Genomic DNA, 17,613 nt, shown 5'->3' with positions numbered 1-17,613 from the left:
TTAGCATAATTACCATCTTTGTAATGAGTTTTCTACACCAGCTTTAACCTATCAGTGCCTATGTGAGTACTTTAATAATTACTAGCCAACTGGTTAGGCAAAGTCTATATCCATCGTCATATGCATGGGATGCAGTCCTCTGTGATAGACAAAGAGCATCAAGAGTCATAAAGGAACATATTCAAGAAACAATGGGTTTCTAAAATTCAGTTCATCAAGGTATTTCACTTGATGAAGATGACCATGTGTGTTTTCATCACAAGTATTCATAACAAGGTTTGAGGACTCGTGGATCCAAGAGGCATTTGTAAAAAGATGATAAATCGTTAGTATTGATTTTTATGCATCTGACAATGCACTGAATTTTAGAAACCCCTTTTTACTTGAACCATATGAACCATAAACTGTGTGTTTAGATTGGATATGTGCAGCAAACAAGTGACTCTCTAAAGGTGATGATACATGGGGCAACTTCTTGAGCAATGTTGCTGGGCAACCACATAACCAGTTCCATTTATTCTGATTGGATGATCATGACAACTTGCCTACTGATGATTAAAGTTCTCCAGAAAAGAAAGTGTTGCCCAATATCAATGAGAAAATGCCAGAACCACAATAATGAGGAACATTGCCCAGCAACATTGCTCAAAAAGTTGCCCCATGTATCATCAGCTTTACTCTTCCATTGACTTCCATTGTATTAAAAGAGCACCACATGTGGTGCAAAGTGGTACTGCAGATAAAGTACAAATTCAGTGGATTTATAGACAATATTTGTAAAAAATCTTATCTCAATGAAGAAACTCAGCAACAAGCCCAAATTTTGGGCAGATGATCCTCACATACAGAATGATATATGGAAAAATTAAAAAAAATCCTGTTAACTGTCCACGTGGTGAAATGAGAAGATGAAAACAGGCTTTTTGAAAATTAAGCCCAATTTAATAAAAATGCTCTGACAATGTGATAATGTTAACAACCAAAGTTAATGCATGGACATGACCTTATAATCCATACATGAGTGGGAAAAAAATCTGATGAATTTGTGTCACATACTTTTTGAATGAGAAGCCCTCAAAGGTGGTGATGTTTTTTCACATAATGAATTTATAGCCATTTTCAGAGCTTTGCAGAGGGGGAATTACAGAAGATACACCTGATTTGATTGGATTGTTAAATTCAACAGGAAAATGTACTTCTATTCACATAGTTTCACTAATGTGTGTGAAATACCAAAAGAGCCAATAATGTTGGAAGTTGAACAAAAAGGATTGTTCACCACGATGCTTAAAATGACTTGAAACTTCAAAGGGCTGTAGTTTTGGAACCATTAGTGATACAGATATACTATTTAAGATTTATGCATAAGTGTGGTCTACAAACACCTGTGAGTTTTTTCAGATTTTTTGGGAGAGGGTGACCGGCCAGCCACTGGGTGATTTGACACGGAATGACCCTGCTCTGGTTCCTCTGGTAGCCTGCGGTAGGGCCTAGATGACGTGAAAAAAACGAGTGTCGCCGAAAAGCATCCCTGCATCCCCCACCCCTAAAAAACTCTTCGGATCTGCACAATTCATATAAGTCGCCCAAAGGAACGTGAAGGAGGCACCGAAAAGCGCGCTGTTTGCATCCCTGTAATATCAACTGAGGCAAAAAGGCGAAAATGTTGTTGGCGGCGCTGATAGGCTGTCAACCACGGAACTCTACACAGTTTCTACATCATTGCTATCAACTCCGACTCACTCAGGTCCTGTTAGCACGTATATATTTTTTAATTAGGCAAGATGAAGTTAAACCATGTAGACACAAATATTAAGCAAAAAATGTAAACTCATTTTATATTGAGGTGGTGATGAAAAAATTACTACCAAGTCAAGTTGCATTTATTACCTTTTACTACCTTTCAAGGGCCTTAATTTTGGTAGAATCTTTTTACTACCGCGCAGACACCCTGAACAACAATAAGATGGCCTACAGGGAGGAGGTCCAGCACCTAACATCGTGGTGCACTGATAACAACCTGGCTCTCAACACCAAGAAGACCAAAGAGCTCATTGTGGACTGCAGGAAGTCCAAAGCTGGCACACACACACCCATTCTTATGTGGAGCGTGTCACCAGCTTCAAGTTTCTGGGTGTCCACATCTCTGAGGACCTCTCTTGGACCCTCAACACCTCTTCCCTGATCAAAAAGGCTCACCAGCGTCTCTTCTTTCTGAGGAGACTAAAGAAGGTCCACCTGTCTCCTTAGATCCTGGTGAACTTCTACCACTGCACCATCGAGGGTATCCTCACCAACTGTGTCACAGTTTGGAATGGCAACTGCTCTGCCCATGACTGGAAAGCACTGCAGAGGGTGGTGAAAACTGCCCAACGTATCACCGGTTCCTCACTCCCCTCCATCGAGGCCATCCAGAGCAAGCGATGCTTGCGTAAGGCGCGCAGCATCATCAAAGACTGCTCTCACCCCAACCACAGACCGTTTACCCCACTCCCTTCCGGGAGGCATTACAGGTCTCTCCGCACCCTAACCAGCAGGTTCAGAGGAAGCTTCTTTCCTGCGGCTGTCACCCTACTAAACTCTAGCTCTGCATCCCGGTGACATCCAACGAACTAAGCCCCCATCACCCCCAGCCCAGCCTGATGCCTCCTTGCCTGTGCCTGTTGAGGTGTCCACGACCATGGCAGCCTTGACAGGGACAACAAGGAGGCGGACATCCCCCAGCCCAGCACCCCCCCCCACACACACACACACACAACTGCACAACCGTATCCCATCCATAGTGTCTATTTATTTACAAATATACATACTGTAATTACACTTATACAGAGCCATATTCTACTGCTCTTCATCCTGCACATACGCTTATTCTTAATACTATTATAATGTTACTGTCTCTGCACTACAATGGTACTGTTACCACACTGTACATACTGTACATATCTGTTTATATGGTTCATTCTAAATATCCATATTTTTCTGTAATATATTCTGTTAATACACTGCATATATCTATATATGTTTTTACTACTACTATAATGGTACTGCCACTACATTGCACATATCTGTACATGCTGTTCATACATTGTTCATATTACATAGTCATATTCATTTTGCTCTTATAAGGTTACTGCTAATACACTGCACATACTTATATTTCATTTATACTACTCTAAACCACCAAAACAACTGTATACTACTGTCTACACTGCATTATATATATTTTGTCCTGTCTATGCACCACCTACTTTGTATATCACATTGCACTTTTTCTGCTTTTTTGCACTTCTGGTTAGACACAAACTGCATTGAGTTGTCTTTGTACTTGTACTCTGCAAAACTGACAATAAAGTTGAATCTAATCTAATCTTAACATATCCCATCCCTTCCGTGGCAAAATGTCGACATGTGAATACATTGAGCCAATCATGTGGTGTGTTGTAAAGACATCGTGCCAATCATGTGTTTTGATCTCGCCGCTGGAGCATGGTTGATGTAGTGAAGCCTTGCGCACGCATATTTCTAAAAATAAATGCCCGATAAGTGCACAAAAAGCGTTGAGTGGAGGGACTTGCCTAAAAGGACTTTGGCTACAGCATGGACCATATATTTAGCCTACCCAACGTTTTTTCAGTCGTTTCAACCATATTATTACCCCCTGATGAGCTTTCATTTTGATGGCTGATAGGCCTACAGTACGTCTCCTGCGACAGTCCCAACATTTAGTACTATAATCAAACAATCCAAAAGTGAATTAGACCTAAATCCTAAAGCAAACTGAAAATCTTCTGCTTTTAATATAGCCTACGCTGCTCCAAATGACACACAGTCTCACAATAAAACTTGTTACTGTTTATGAAGGTGTCTTTGTTATTTTATGAAGAGGCATCTAGCTGTTTTGTTTATGTTTGTTTTGCTTTCATTAATAGTTTATTTCATGAGGTCACGACAGGGACGTTGGAAGTATTTTCTGAGAGGGGGTGCGGATGATGTGAGCGGGGTCCGAGTGGTTTTCCCCAGGAAAAATTTTGACTGCTAAAAACACCATTTTCACGCAGTTTTCGGAGGGACAGAAATACCAACCGAGAAAGCAGTGCCCGTCTTCTGTCTGAACATTGCCTACCTGCGATAGGCTATCACTTCATTGCTTGACACTACCCCACATGGAGAAATGTCGCATGTTAACAATGGAGAGAACCTTTCAGAAATTATTTATTGTGCGAATGGGTTAGCAAAACCAATTGCTTTTGGTGAAATAAATGTTTTCAAATTTGCTATTTTATAACATTTGCTACGATATTTGCTACTATAGGCCTACAACAGCCTAATTTCGTGTGTCAATTCAAAGACCTGTTATTTTCAATTTTGGATTAGACTAGCCAGTCTCTATTAGAGCCCGACCGATAAAAGATTTTGAAGGCCGATACGATTATAATATTTGTTGATTTAAAAATCCGATATTCCGATATATCGGCCGATACATATATTTTTTTTTTCAGAAACGCGCAACAAACATTTCCCTAACATTAGTTATTTGTAGTTATTTATGAATATTGACAAAAATAATATGATAATGCATTTTAAAAACAAACTTGTTTATTTTTAAATAATATTGTCACAGTGGAACAGAGGAACATCGAAATATATTAAAGTTCTGATAAATAAAATGTATAAAAATAGAAACTTAAGATATGAAACTTAGTCTTTTGAACAAAAACACAATAACAACAACAACCAAATCAAAGTTACCAGTATTAAAAGACTTGGCAAGCTTCATAAATATAACTTTGAACTAAGACTTAATAATTACAAAAAATAATGATGACATTATTACGATCATCATCATTTGTATTATCATTAAACAAGATAAAGGTCACTCCTAAATGTTTGAGTGTGCGTGTGTAATAATTAGTCCCTATTGCCTTACAAGCTACCTTATAATTACAATGTCAGCTTGCTTATCCCTTTACCTGCACTTTTAAAATTATTTCCATCAAGCTACATCAAACCATTTTCAATCATCAGTTGCTGCCTGCCTTCTAAAACCTACTATTTAGCGATCTAAATCCATTATGTAACTCGTTAATGCTGCGGCTGAACGACAGTCTGAAACGCACACTTGGCGTCATTAGATTTCGCACACGTATAAAAGAAAAGCTAACTTTTAGAGGAACTTTTATGCACAAGCTACGTTTTGCACAAGCTACGTTTGATACTTTTTCTGTATGTCTAAATGTTCACTCCTCGCACGTCTAACTTACATTTTACAATGCAGGGACTGTAACTACAGATATACTAGTTATAAATACAGTAATCATTATTTTATTTAGGCAGAATAAGTTTGTTGTGGTTTCCAAGCTCATTAATGTTAACGTTAGCGGTCTTCCACTGATATTCATGGCATTAGCTAGCTTTGTGGTTAGGTAGTCTATGATGAGCCATAATTTAGCAATGGATAACGTCATACTGCAAATTGTAAAACATGCGCTTTCAAAATAACAGGCCGGGGAGAGATGATACGTCTCACTGCTATAGCTGTCACGCTATTAAAGAAATACATCTTCAGTCACATTGTCAAAAGTTAAAAGGACAGACAGTCAACTACACTGTAACAACGTAACGTAATTACTAGCTAATTCCGCTTCACTCTCTGCTTATTTAACAGCAGCAAAACTGGACATTGTTTTCACGAATTTTGTCATGCTTATTTGAGTTAAGAGAACTGATGGGGATGTTCTTTTAATAGTTATTCAAGCAATGTATGTCTCGTGACCAAATCACCATGAACACACTTCACCGATGATCTCATTCGCGGTTCTCTCTGCCCGACTCGGCTGAATCAGCAGGTTGCAGGATGTGTGGCGCGTTATACACGGACGGTGTAGAGTGCCCGCAGGGTGCAGTGTTGCCAGCAGGGACGGTGTAGAGTGCCCTCTGGTGGACAAACTATACAACGCCAACACTCATGACATGGTTGAAGGGTGTTTCGTCCGTTTTTATTTTTAAAATACATTTTATTTTTAAAATATTCATTTATCGGCCATTATAAATGCCGATACCGATAGTTTGGAAAATGTCTAATATCGGCCGATAATATCGGCCCGCCGATAAATCGGTCGGGCTCTAGTCTCTATGCTGTTTTCATGGACAGCAAGGATCCGCTTTGTTCGTTGTTTTAAAAAACGTTGTTTGTTGCTTCCACACACGTCATGTCCAGTGGTTCAGTTTTACTTGCACAGACATGAACATACATTGAATGAGCGCTGACGCTGATTAAGAAATATTTTCTAAAACTGTTTAGTTTCTTTTTCTTTCAGATAGATAGATAGATAGATACTTTATTGATCCCCAGGGGAAATTCAAGTATGGGGTTCCATAATTAGGCTACCATTCAATTGTGCCGGAAATTATCCGCGGACTAGCAATCTCCTTTGAGGAGGCCCTAACGGCCTCTGCATACTCGCCATTCCCGACCTGTAGCGCTACAATGTGACGATACGGCAGTGCCATAACCATTTATACTCACGCGTGGTGGTCGCGACACTAGTTGCAATATTCTCCTGAACAGAGGTGTTACTGTTGTGAAAAGGCTATCGCTACCTACGTTACCCAGTAGAAGAAGCAGTCAGTAGCAGTGGCGTCAATGGCTGTAAAAACCACTGTCTATGGTAAAAGCTAGCCTCTGTGATGGTACTTCAGACTTCGGTTGCTGCTATTCACAACTACCATCATTACCATCTAGTTTCCAAGGTGTGTGCAAATAGATAGATAGATAGATAGATAGATAGATAGATATATATATGGATATATAGATAGATACTTTAGTCATCCCGAGGGAAATTTTAATAGTTTAAACATTTTAGTTAGCTGGCTAGCTAGCTAGCAGCTGGCTGAGTTTGTGTAATTTCCTAAAGTGGAAAGAGTTTTTGTTCAGGTCTTAGTAGATATCCTTTGGTTGAAAATAAATCTTTTATATTCTTTCCTCTTAAAATTCCATGTGTTGCGACTCTCACTGGTAACTTTGTTGCCGCGCTTTTCGCGGAAAAAAAAACGACGCACCACAAAACATCTTGCCTATTCGTCTGGGGCTTTCTATAGTTTCAGTACATAGTTTAGTTCAGTTCAGTTCAGTATAGTTCAGGGGTGGGCAAACTTTTTGGCTCAAGGACCACATTGGGGTTTGAAAATTGGCCGGCAGGCCGCACAACAACCACCACCCCCCACGACACATACATACAAAAATATTTTTGTTATAATAATAGAAAGTATTTGTTTTAAAATATTAATTGCTTAAAAATGATTGCTAATTTGATGCTGTTTAACAAAAGTATAAATTGCGCACTGTCGCTTTAAGAACAATTCACGTTTCTTTCTCAATGATCTTCTGCTCGCTCCGCTAAGGCTTGTGCTGTACCTATGGCTGTACCCTCTCACAGTTTATAAATGGTCAGTAGTAGGAAATACTGTTGCCTTCATGATTTCCTTTGAAAAGTTTCTTATAAGAAGGAGATATCAATTATCAACAATGACAAGCCAGCTGGAACCTGCCGCTATCTCCCTCTCGTGAGCGCAGGCGCGTTCCCAATTAGATTGAGTAGCATAACGTTCGAGTTAGATCTGCTGCAAAGGAGATCACTAAGAGTAGGCATATCATGTCTATTAAACATGATGTTTTGACATTGACATTGTAAACATTCTCTAAGGAGAGTGAAAAGCAGTTTGCAGTAAAGCTAACCAACTTAGTCTCTATCGCAGGAAAAAAAAAGCGAGCAGCCTGATAACCAAATTAAATGCTCGGCGGGCCGGATGCCGGATTCGGCCCGCAAGCCGAAGTTTGCCCACCCCTGGTATAGTTTTATACTTTGTACTTCACAGTTAGCCTGGGAAAAACCCAGACGTACTTCCGGCAAATTCGAGATTCGCTCTGAAAGTCCGTCTGGCCAAGAACCATAGACAGTAAAAGATATGGACAGAGTCATCACGTAGACGTCAATCGAGGCGGGTGAAGCAAATTTCAACCGTTTCCTGTTGGTCGACGAGGCTTTCTGCGCAGGCTCAGGGGACGTAAATTTAACGTAGGCACGTAGTCTGACTCGTGTAACTCTTGTGATAGCTGCACCGAGAGATTGGGTATGTAGCCACTAACTTCGTTACCACCATGTCTACATTACTGTTCTAAATGTCCTAGTTGATCGTAGATAAATGTGATTTCATATAAACAGCACTCGCCACATTCATAGCCTAGGCTACTGTCAATCTATCAAAACTTCGCAGAAATGTGCTCCGATGCTTTCGTTCTTATCCAGAGAATACGGTTATTTTGCTCCTGTGCGACGCTTTCACCCGCTCTGGTTGTATGCTCATTACGTCACTTTAGCATTGATTTCGGATTTTTTTTTATTACTCAGCCGTTAAGTCAATTACGAGGTTATGACGCCAATTACACAATGTTGTATTACTCCGAAAATAGAAAAAGTTCATATTAAGGCTTAAAACGCTTCAGCTGTAACGTTATTTGATGTCAAACGGCTCCCACACACAGCTGCGTTCCGTCAGTGCATGCCAGTGGGTGTTCCCAAAGGTAGCTATGCAAATGACTTGAAGTAAAACCGTAATGTGATTGGTTGGTGCCGTCCGTAGATTGGCTTGATTGGCCGGTGCCGTCTGTCGGTGCAGCAACAGCTGAACTCCTCAACGCGAGCGGCGGGAGAAACGCGACGGGACGGACCCACAATTCAGTTCGGCAACGGATCACGTGAGCCCATGTAAAGTGAATGGGATGCGTCTCCAGCAACGCGATGCACGCAGCTGTGTGTGGGAGCCGAAAGTGGCGCCAACATTGAATGGACTTCAATGGGATGGCTAGGTAAACTGGTCTACTATTTAGCCTCAGATCAGCCATAGTGTCTACGCTCTCCGAACGTTCGCCTGCCCCCTTGCCAAGAACCCATTCTAGCCCATTTCCAATTTTCCTAGATCTAGGCACCAATCAGAACCCTTGAGGCGGGCTTTACACGATGACGATAGCGCACCCTGTTGAAGAAGCCGGGTTTTAAAAAAAACAAAACATCAACGATGGCTGCTGCCGCTTGTTTGAAGCTGCTATCATGTTGGTTTAAGACAGGGAGTTAGAAGTATCTTAACTGCTTCCTTCTGTTGGAATATGCAACATTGTACAAACATGTAAGGGTATGTGATATCTGCAACAGTGGTAGGCTACTGAAAACGGTTTGATGTTCTGTTCATTTATAGGCCTACAGTAGCACGTAAGGTCTATCCGATTGAGTGCAGTGGCATTTCCCCCTGTATCAGTAGAAACACGCCCCATAATTACATCCCAATGGAGCAGTAGCCGACAGAAAACACATAGGCTACTTTTGAATTGGTGTGCTATGCGAGCATAACTCGAATGCTACACTTCAGTGTTTGCCTTGAAACAATTCCGGCATAATTGCTTTGAACGTTTCAGTCTCTCGTCCCCCATTCCTGCTTTATATGTCCCGGTCAGCCAGAAAGGACGAATGAATGAAACAAAATGCTCGTTTGAACGTGAACAGTTTTGTTCAGAGCTGAAAATGGAATTGTGTTTGACAGAGGGCAGATGTAAATTGCTAGTGACAAAATATTAGCTTTCAGTGTGGCACAATGTCTTTGTAAATTAGCCTACGTTTAATTAAAAAGTGGTTAATTCTTCCTGCTTCTCCCTACAACCAGACAGTGTTGCAAATTGTGTGTTTCCGTCACTCCGTCTCTTTCATTGCTCTGATTGGTTTTTGGCCTCTCCTATTGCGTCCGAGACATTTTGATCGGCGTCCGTTTGGGAACGCCCTTTGGAAATGGGCTGTGAACGAACCTTCCCCAGACCCACTCTCAGATACGACTAAGGGTCTGGTTTCAACCGTGCTACTTCACAGTACCTTTGTCTTTTACTTTAGACCAGTTTTGAACCAGTTTGAAGTTGGACACATCTCGTTTTTTGATCAACACACCCTCAGGCACTTATAAGGGTGCAAGTATATAATGTGCACGCTGGAGGGGAAAATAACTCCATCGGTCACAAACTAACAAAGATATTTGGGTCCTGCCTGGTACTAATTACACGATAGGGCTGATAGTTATGGTAGAAGCAGGTTTGTTTTACTATACCTTAAGAAATAATTTGATGATGTCCTCTTTGTCAGTGAAAGCAGCTCTTGGTGCATCTGCATTAGCAAGTATTGAAGTGACAGTACCAGACAAAAAACCAATATATAGGGCTCCAGCTACCATAATGAAGATCATGGCAATTCTCTGAAAAAAAAAAAAAAAAAAAAAAAAATATATATATATATATATATATATATCAATTATGGGGTTTAAATTAAATTACATGACATTTATATTGGATATTAACGGCAATAACTACACTAATATTACATACCATTGAAGTTATATAAGGATGAATGTCCCCATACCCAACTCCACAAAGGGTTGTAGTTGCATAATATAAGCTTATAGCATACAACTGTGTAAAGGTCACATTTTCTGTGGGAATAGCATTATCAGTCATACAACAGATAACAAAAAACATTGCTTAATTTACCACTGAAAACAAAACACTTGGTAAATACCAACACCCAAATCTTTAGTTGGCCTATTTCAGGAATAGGTATTTAGTTAAGTATAAAATCAAGAAACTTAAATGTTTAGGTGGATTTTGTTTAGTATGATCTACTGAAAACTTACCATAAACAACATCAAATGAGTAATCCAAGTGATTTACCCATGACAATCTAGAACAGTTGTGTTTTCCCAAAGGCAAAAGATAAATTGTAGGGTCACCATTAAGGTCTGCTGGGGGGCATACGATTGCAAATACAATGCAGGTGCAGAAGTGAAGAAACATTGTGGTATAAAGAAAAAACTTTAAAAATGTAACAGCTGTTTTTTCTGTTGTAATCTCTGACTGATAGAAAGAAAATGCCAAAGGAACCCGGTACAACTGTAAAATATTTGGGACTCTAAGGTATGCAAAAATGTGTAGTATTTCAGGTCTGCTATCCCAAAGGGCAATAGTGTTTATGTTAAAATACATGAGGCCAATAATTTCCCATGGAAAACAGCTGATGAAATCAAGAAGAAAACTGGTCTTCAAATAATGCTTTGCTGTTTCTAATGTTTCCACTTGAAGACAGTTGTCTTTATAGAATGCAACATGCATACGAATATAAATATCAATCCAACAAAAACCTTCAAGGCTGTACAAAATAATCCACATCCATCGCTCCTTGTGCAAAAAGGAAAAAAGTAACAAAGAAAAAGTGCTTATTGCAATGGCTACACATATGCGGAAGAATTCCCATCGAATATATGTTGTATTGCTTGGCAAGATGGCATTCCTGTAGAAAGAAAGAGAAATTAATTTGTTTAGTTCCCCATTCTAAAGATTTAATGACTGCAGATTACCACCAACATTCTATTACTTTGGGACAAGATGTGTGGGGACTGGGGGGGATGAGCCATTTTCTTAGAGCTTAATTTTGAGGAATTGTAGAACCTGGGCTGCCGCCACTGTTAAAAAAAAATCTAGCGGTGCGTTCCCCTAGGAACATTTTCACAGACCCAGCCAAAAGTAAAACCAGGTATGTTTCGGAGGTGCAAACTGGCCAGTGGGGACGTTTAGACACTGTTTCCTACAGTTAGGTCTGGTCAAACTACATCGTAGCCTACATAAGCTCAGAAGTATTCTTTGGTTACCAAACCAAAGTTTTTCATTAATAGCTAACAGCTAATACCTATTTCTTGCTAAGTTTTACAAAATATAAGGGCCCACATCCTGAATTTTTGTTGTATAAGAATACTGCCATCTGTGAGTGAGTTGCCCCATCTTGGTTGCTTTTTTTTTTAAGCCAGCAGCCCGGGGATATTAGCTCACTTGTCAACACGCTCGACTTCTGCTCCAAGGTGCATCTGTACAAAGATATAGGCTCTGTTCGAAATAGAAGGTAGCGACTCGCTAGCCTGACGTAGTCATACTCAATTCAAGTCAGAATATGAGTCTGAAACTGCTCCATTGGGATGTAATTATGGGGTGTGTTTCTACCGATATAGGGGGAAATGCCACTGCACTCAATCGGATAGACCTAACCAATCAGAGCAACGAAATAGCTTACCGTGAGGTGTAGAAAGAAAACACACAAACCATCCTTCTTCTTCACAATGCCTTAACATTGTTTTATGGTCTTTTGTAAAAGTTAGTGCCGTCAATAACTCCTAGCCTACAACACTCATTAGCGAAATCTAAGAGATATGTAGTAGGGTAGGCTATTAGGAAAAAACTGATAGCCTATATCCCCTCCGTTTTTAAAAATAATTCTGTTGAACACTGATATGCTACAAACATGGTAAACAGCTGGGAAAGGCTGTCGCAAATCCCTTGAACAGGTGGTCAATCAGAGATTTCAAACAAACGAGGGAACATGTCACAATGCAACAGTGCTGCTGTTTTTCCTTGATGAAAGTGAAACCACGAGTTTTCCCACATCTTAACTTTGGCCAGATGCTAAGTTTTCAGAAATAATCGTTTTCAGTGATAAAACCTCATTAAACTAGATGTACCGCATAGCGGTACAAAATATGACCGCCGCTCAGTCCTGTACATCCATTCGGCGAAAATAAATCATATTAATGAATTTGTCTCCATCTTCTACTCCATCCCCCACTCTTGAAACTTTTGTGTATGCTTGTTTGGAATTCCGCACACAAAGTTGCCTACTGGCGCTGCAAAAGTGAATAGATTTGTAGCATTGTTATAAAACCTTTAAAATCTCTAAACAATCACAAGTAGGGCAGTTCATCACAGTCCATCCATTGCAACTGGACTGATGAAAGGTACACCTGTAGGCTACATTGTATTTGGGAAAGGCAGAAGGTAGCAGCATTATGTATTTATTTATTATTAAACAAAACAATCCCTGTCAGTTCCATGCAGTTTTCAACAGCTATCAAGAAGAGAGGTCATGTCATGGATTTTTGTGAATGTTTCTTCTTCTACATATTCATAAGTTTAGTTATCTAGTTCATATGACATTCAGCTTTATTGTCAATGCACAAATTAAATACCAGTAGTCTAAAACAAAATGCCGTTTTACCCAGTGGTGCAAATAACTGACATGTCCAAAAGGGCCTTCATGAAATGCGTTGCGAGACTGTTCATACACATTTTAACGGGCCAAGTTGAAGAGCTACTGTCCATTATTGTTTGTGCAAATAATATGCTGATTTATGTTCCCTTGCATTTTGCAACTATGAGGTCCATGGTTAGTCTGGCTTTCGCCAGACCAAGCTCAATCTTTTGACGCAATCTTTTGATTTTCACCCAGCCTAGTCCATGGTAGGCGCCCGATAGAAATACTGTATTGTTTAATTTTGTGATTGAGATATCCACGCACTGACGCGCCCCCTGCGACGTGTTCGCCCCCGGTTTCAGAGCTATTCTAAATGCAAAAATGCATAGAGGGACAAAACCGCGGCTGTTAACAAACTATAAGCTATATAAGGTAGGCCCTATGCTAGGCCTATTACACAACACAAATTGTCACTAGGCTATGCTGGCGACCCAAAGAAAATCTCCTTTGGGAACCAATGGCTTACAGTATCAAGCGGACTTAAGCTGCCACCTCTTGGCGAAAAGTTAATAGTTTTGCTATCAGTAGTAGGCTAGGCTAATACATTCAAGTGGCTGTGTGAATCACGGAAAGGGTGAATGAAGTAGACACTTCTAAATGGAACCCAACCCACTGTACAGTAGCTCAAGGTCTGTGGCTAAAGCAACCATAATTAAAGCGTTATCATTGTTTAGATACTTCACACACACGTGTTTTTAATCGCATAGACTACAACTACCAAGCTGGAATCAAAGCAAATCGACTCCCCTCACACCCTAAACACGCACTTCGAACAAACAAAAAGCGCCTCAGTCTCACGGTATAGCCATAGGCAAAACTGTATCTGACCGGTGTAACGTTGGTACTAAATCATCCATCGCAAAGAATGATTTTTGTAGCACGTGCAACAAATATGTGTAGGTACAGCCCGCCCTGAATACATCTCAACGTGCGCTCTAAAACATCTGGTTTAAATGTACATTACATTAGCCTGAGCATTTTGGAGATGTAGATCACGGGTGCGTTAATAAATCTACATTGCAGCGAGTTGACACAAATTATTCACTTATGAACGTTGACTCAGATGCTTTTTGAGACTTTGAGCAGAAATGTGCCATGTGTTTAGGATGCATCATAGACAGATTATCTTTCAGGTAGCCTATATATTTTCCATTAGAAAACCATCACGTAGCAGCTAACTCACTTAGCTCCTGTTAGTAGCCTAGGTTATGGTCATAAGCAAATGGGATGACAGTCGAAAGATACAATTAGTGCTGTTATCAATTTGCTTGGTAGCCTATAAACGCATTTATGGTTTTCTACAAATACATCAATAATCAAATCGGCCTCCATCACTCAACCATGCTAACGGTAACATTAACATTATTTTACCTGCTATTGATAGGATTAACGTAGCCTACCTGCAGTAAAAAACAAGCATGTCTGATAAACATTCTCAGATTTATTTTGGCTTCAAGAGGAAATGGGAATTACATGTCATGCAGAAAGCATCCTACCCTTATTAGACGTTCTCTGCGGTAAACTACCGTACAGTCTTGTCCTTGTAGGAAGCGTAGTGTCTTTCCAACCCACTTTAGATTAACTTCCAACAAAATTACGTCTCACTGCAACGATGCGCCATCTAGTGGACAAACGACTACGTGACGCCAATATTGGAAATGCAGCCAAATTATTATTATGATGATGAATATTTGGTTTTCCTTTAATCCTACTAAATTTGTAATTATGTATCGGCCGTTCTAATTGCCGATACTGATGGTATACGTGTCTGTGTGTGTGTGTGCGTGTGTATATGTGTGCACAACCATCTACAGGCCAATGAGTGTACAGTCACTAAATGTACACATAACTTAATTTTTTTAGACCCTTCCCATGGATGAAATTCTACGAAACTTGGCATACCCCCAGAGAATGTCAGGTTAATCATACACATACAATTTGGTGCAGTTCTGAACATCTTAACTGAAGAGAGGGGCGATTAAAGCAGAATGATATTGCATTTTCATTTTTTACCGGGGGGGTGCAAATCACAAATGAGTGATTATGGCTAGGTTGATGTGGGCCCTGGAGACCAACATACCATAAAAATGTCTTCATCCTCTGTGCCACGGTTCAGGTAGTTATTTAGGAAAAACTGCATTTTTTGGGTTTCGGGGGGCCCAGCGCGGAGGGGGAGTGGCCTCCGGGGACCAAACAAAATTTTTCCGTAAAAGTCTAGTGGGGCTACATAGCAACCAAATTTCATGTGCCCCGGTGTTTCGGTGTCCCGGGTATCGTTGACCAAAAATTCAGGAAGTAGATGACGGGGAAAAAAAAAAAAAAACTTTGACAATCCCTATAGGACTGCTTCGCTAGCGGCGGTCATAATAATATGCATTTTCCATATGGGGTCTTAAAAGCCATGTCACCTTCTAGCCACAGCGGTTTTGTGTGGGATAATTTTTATATGTCTCTCATTGAATGTTTAGTATACCTTACATACATGTAGTGAAATCTAATTGTCATCTCCTTACCCTTGTGTTTTCTGAAACTCCTATGTGGGAATGTTTAGTTAAATTAACCCCTGTGTCACCGAACTAGGATGGGGGGTTGTAAACATTTCACTGTGGGTAACCCTCAGGATGGGGGGTCGTAAACATTTCTTATCTCTGTTAAAACACCAGATGGTTAAGTGATTAATGGAGGGTGACAACTTGTGATTTTCCATGGGTGTGGGGTAAGGTATAAGAGTTGGCTTCACCCACAGATGTGTGGGCTTGTTACTTTGACATTTCTTGTGGGTAACATGCTCCCGGCGTCGTGAATAAAGCTGCAGTCTCACACCAGTTGTCTTGGATTAATTTTGACCACATTTGTTTCAAACATAAGCCTAATCTAAGCGTGCTCAGAAGTGATAGACCAGGCGCTGTTGCTCACCTATCCATCATTGTAAAGCCCGATTTGATTGGTCCGCCCGATCTAGGGCGAGCATACTTGCTCCACAATGGAGCAATGCCAGACCAAACTTCCCGACCTCAAATGTTGTGGGCGGGACTTTCGGACTGGGCATTTATCCCAATCCGTGAATTAGCAGGACTGCGCAGGGGAGCTTAAGGATGTCTTCACAGACATCTTTAACACTTCCCTGAAGCAAGCCATCGTCCCATCTTGTTCAAAGCTGCCACCATCATACCTGTGCCGAAGAAAACTGCTCCATCCTGCTTCAATGACTACCGCCCTGTGGCACTGACACCCATCATCATGAACTGCTTTGAGCGGCTTGTCATGTCACATATCAAATCCATTCTCCCCCCCACCCTGGACCCCTTCCAGTTTGCATACCGAGCCAAACGGTCTACAGAGGATGCAATCTGCTCTGCCCTCCACCCAGCCCTCACCCACCTGGAAAAAAGAGACTCATATGTGAGATTGCTGTTCATAGACTTCAGTTCTGCATTCAACACCATAATACCACAACAACTCATCTGCAAACTTGACAAACTGGGACTCAGTACCTACCTCTGCAACTGGCTACTGGACTTCCTCAAGAGGCCTCAAGTAGTACGTGTTGGCAACAATACCTCAAGCAGCATCACACTGAGCACAGGGGCCCCCCAAGGCTGCGTGCTCAGTCCGCTGCTCTTCACCCTGCTGACGCATGACTGCACTGCAACCTACAGCAACAATCACATAGTGAAATTTGCTGACGACACAACTCTGGTGGGTCTCATCACCAAGGGCGACGAGACTCAATACAGGTTGGAGGTCGACCATCTGACCACGTGGTGCAGGGACAACAACCTCCTGCTGAACGTCAGCAAGACCAAAGAGATTGTTGTTGACTTCCGGAGAGGTCACACCCAACACCTGCCACTGACCATCGACGGTGCTGTGGTGGAGAGAGCGAGCAGCACCAAATTCCTGGGGGTGCACATCAGTGAAGACCTCTCCTGGACCACCAACACTGCATCACTGGCGAAGAGAACTCAGCGCCGCCTGTACTTCCTGCGGAAACTCAGGCGAGCAAGTGCTCCACCAGCCATCATGACCACATTCTACCAAGGCACCATTGAGAGCATCCTCTCCAGCTGTATCGCTGTGTGGGGCGGAAGCTGCACTGAATACAACAGGAAAGCCCTGCAGCGCATAGTGAACACAGCTGGAAGGATTATTGGTGCTTCACTCCCCTCCCTAAAGGACATTTACACCACCCATCTCACCCGCAATGCGACCAAAATTGTGAGTGATGCAAGTCACCCCGCTCACAATCTGTTTGATCTACTGCCCTCTGGGAAGAGGTACAGAAGCCTGCGCTCCCGCACTACCAGACTCACCAACAGCTTCATACACCAAGCTGTTAGGTTGCTGAACTCTCTCCCTCCTCTCCCCCCTCCACCCTCAGCTACATAACATCCTGGACATTGGACCCACAATGGCCGCCTGCACCACTCCACTTGCACACTTGTAC

This window comes from Alosa pseudoharengus, unplaced genomic scaffold (genome assembly GCF_046254945.1).
Source record: "Alosa pseudoharengus isolate Yale_2024_CS ecotype anadromous, Long Island Sound unplaced genomic scaffold, YU_APseudo_1.1 YU_APseudo_1.1_scf_8, whole genome shotgun sequence".
NCBI classification, from domain to species: domain Eukaryota; kingdom Metazoa; phylum Chordata; class Actinopteri; order Clupeiformes; family Clupeidae; genus Alosa; species Alosa pseudoharengus.
This window is presented reverse-complemented; position numbering follows the sequence as displayed.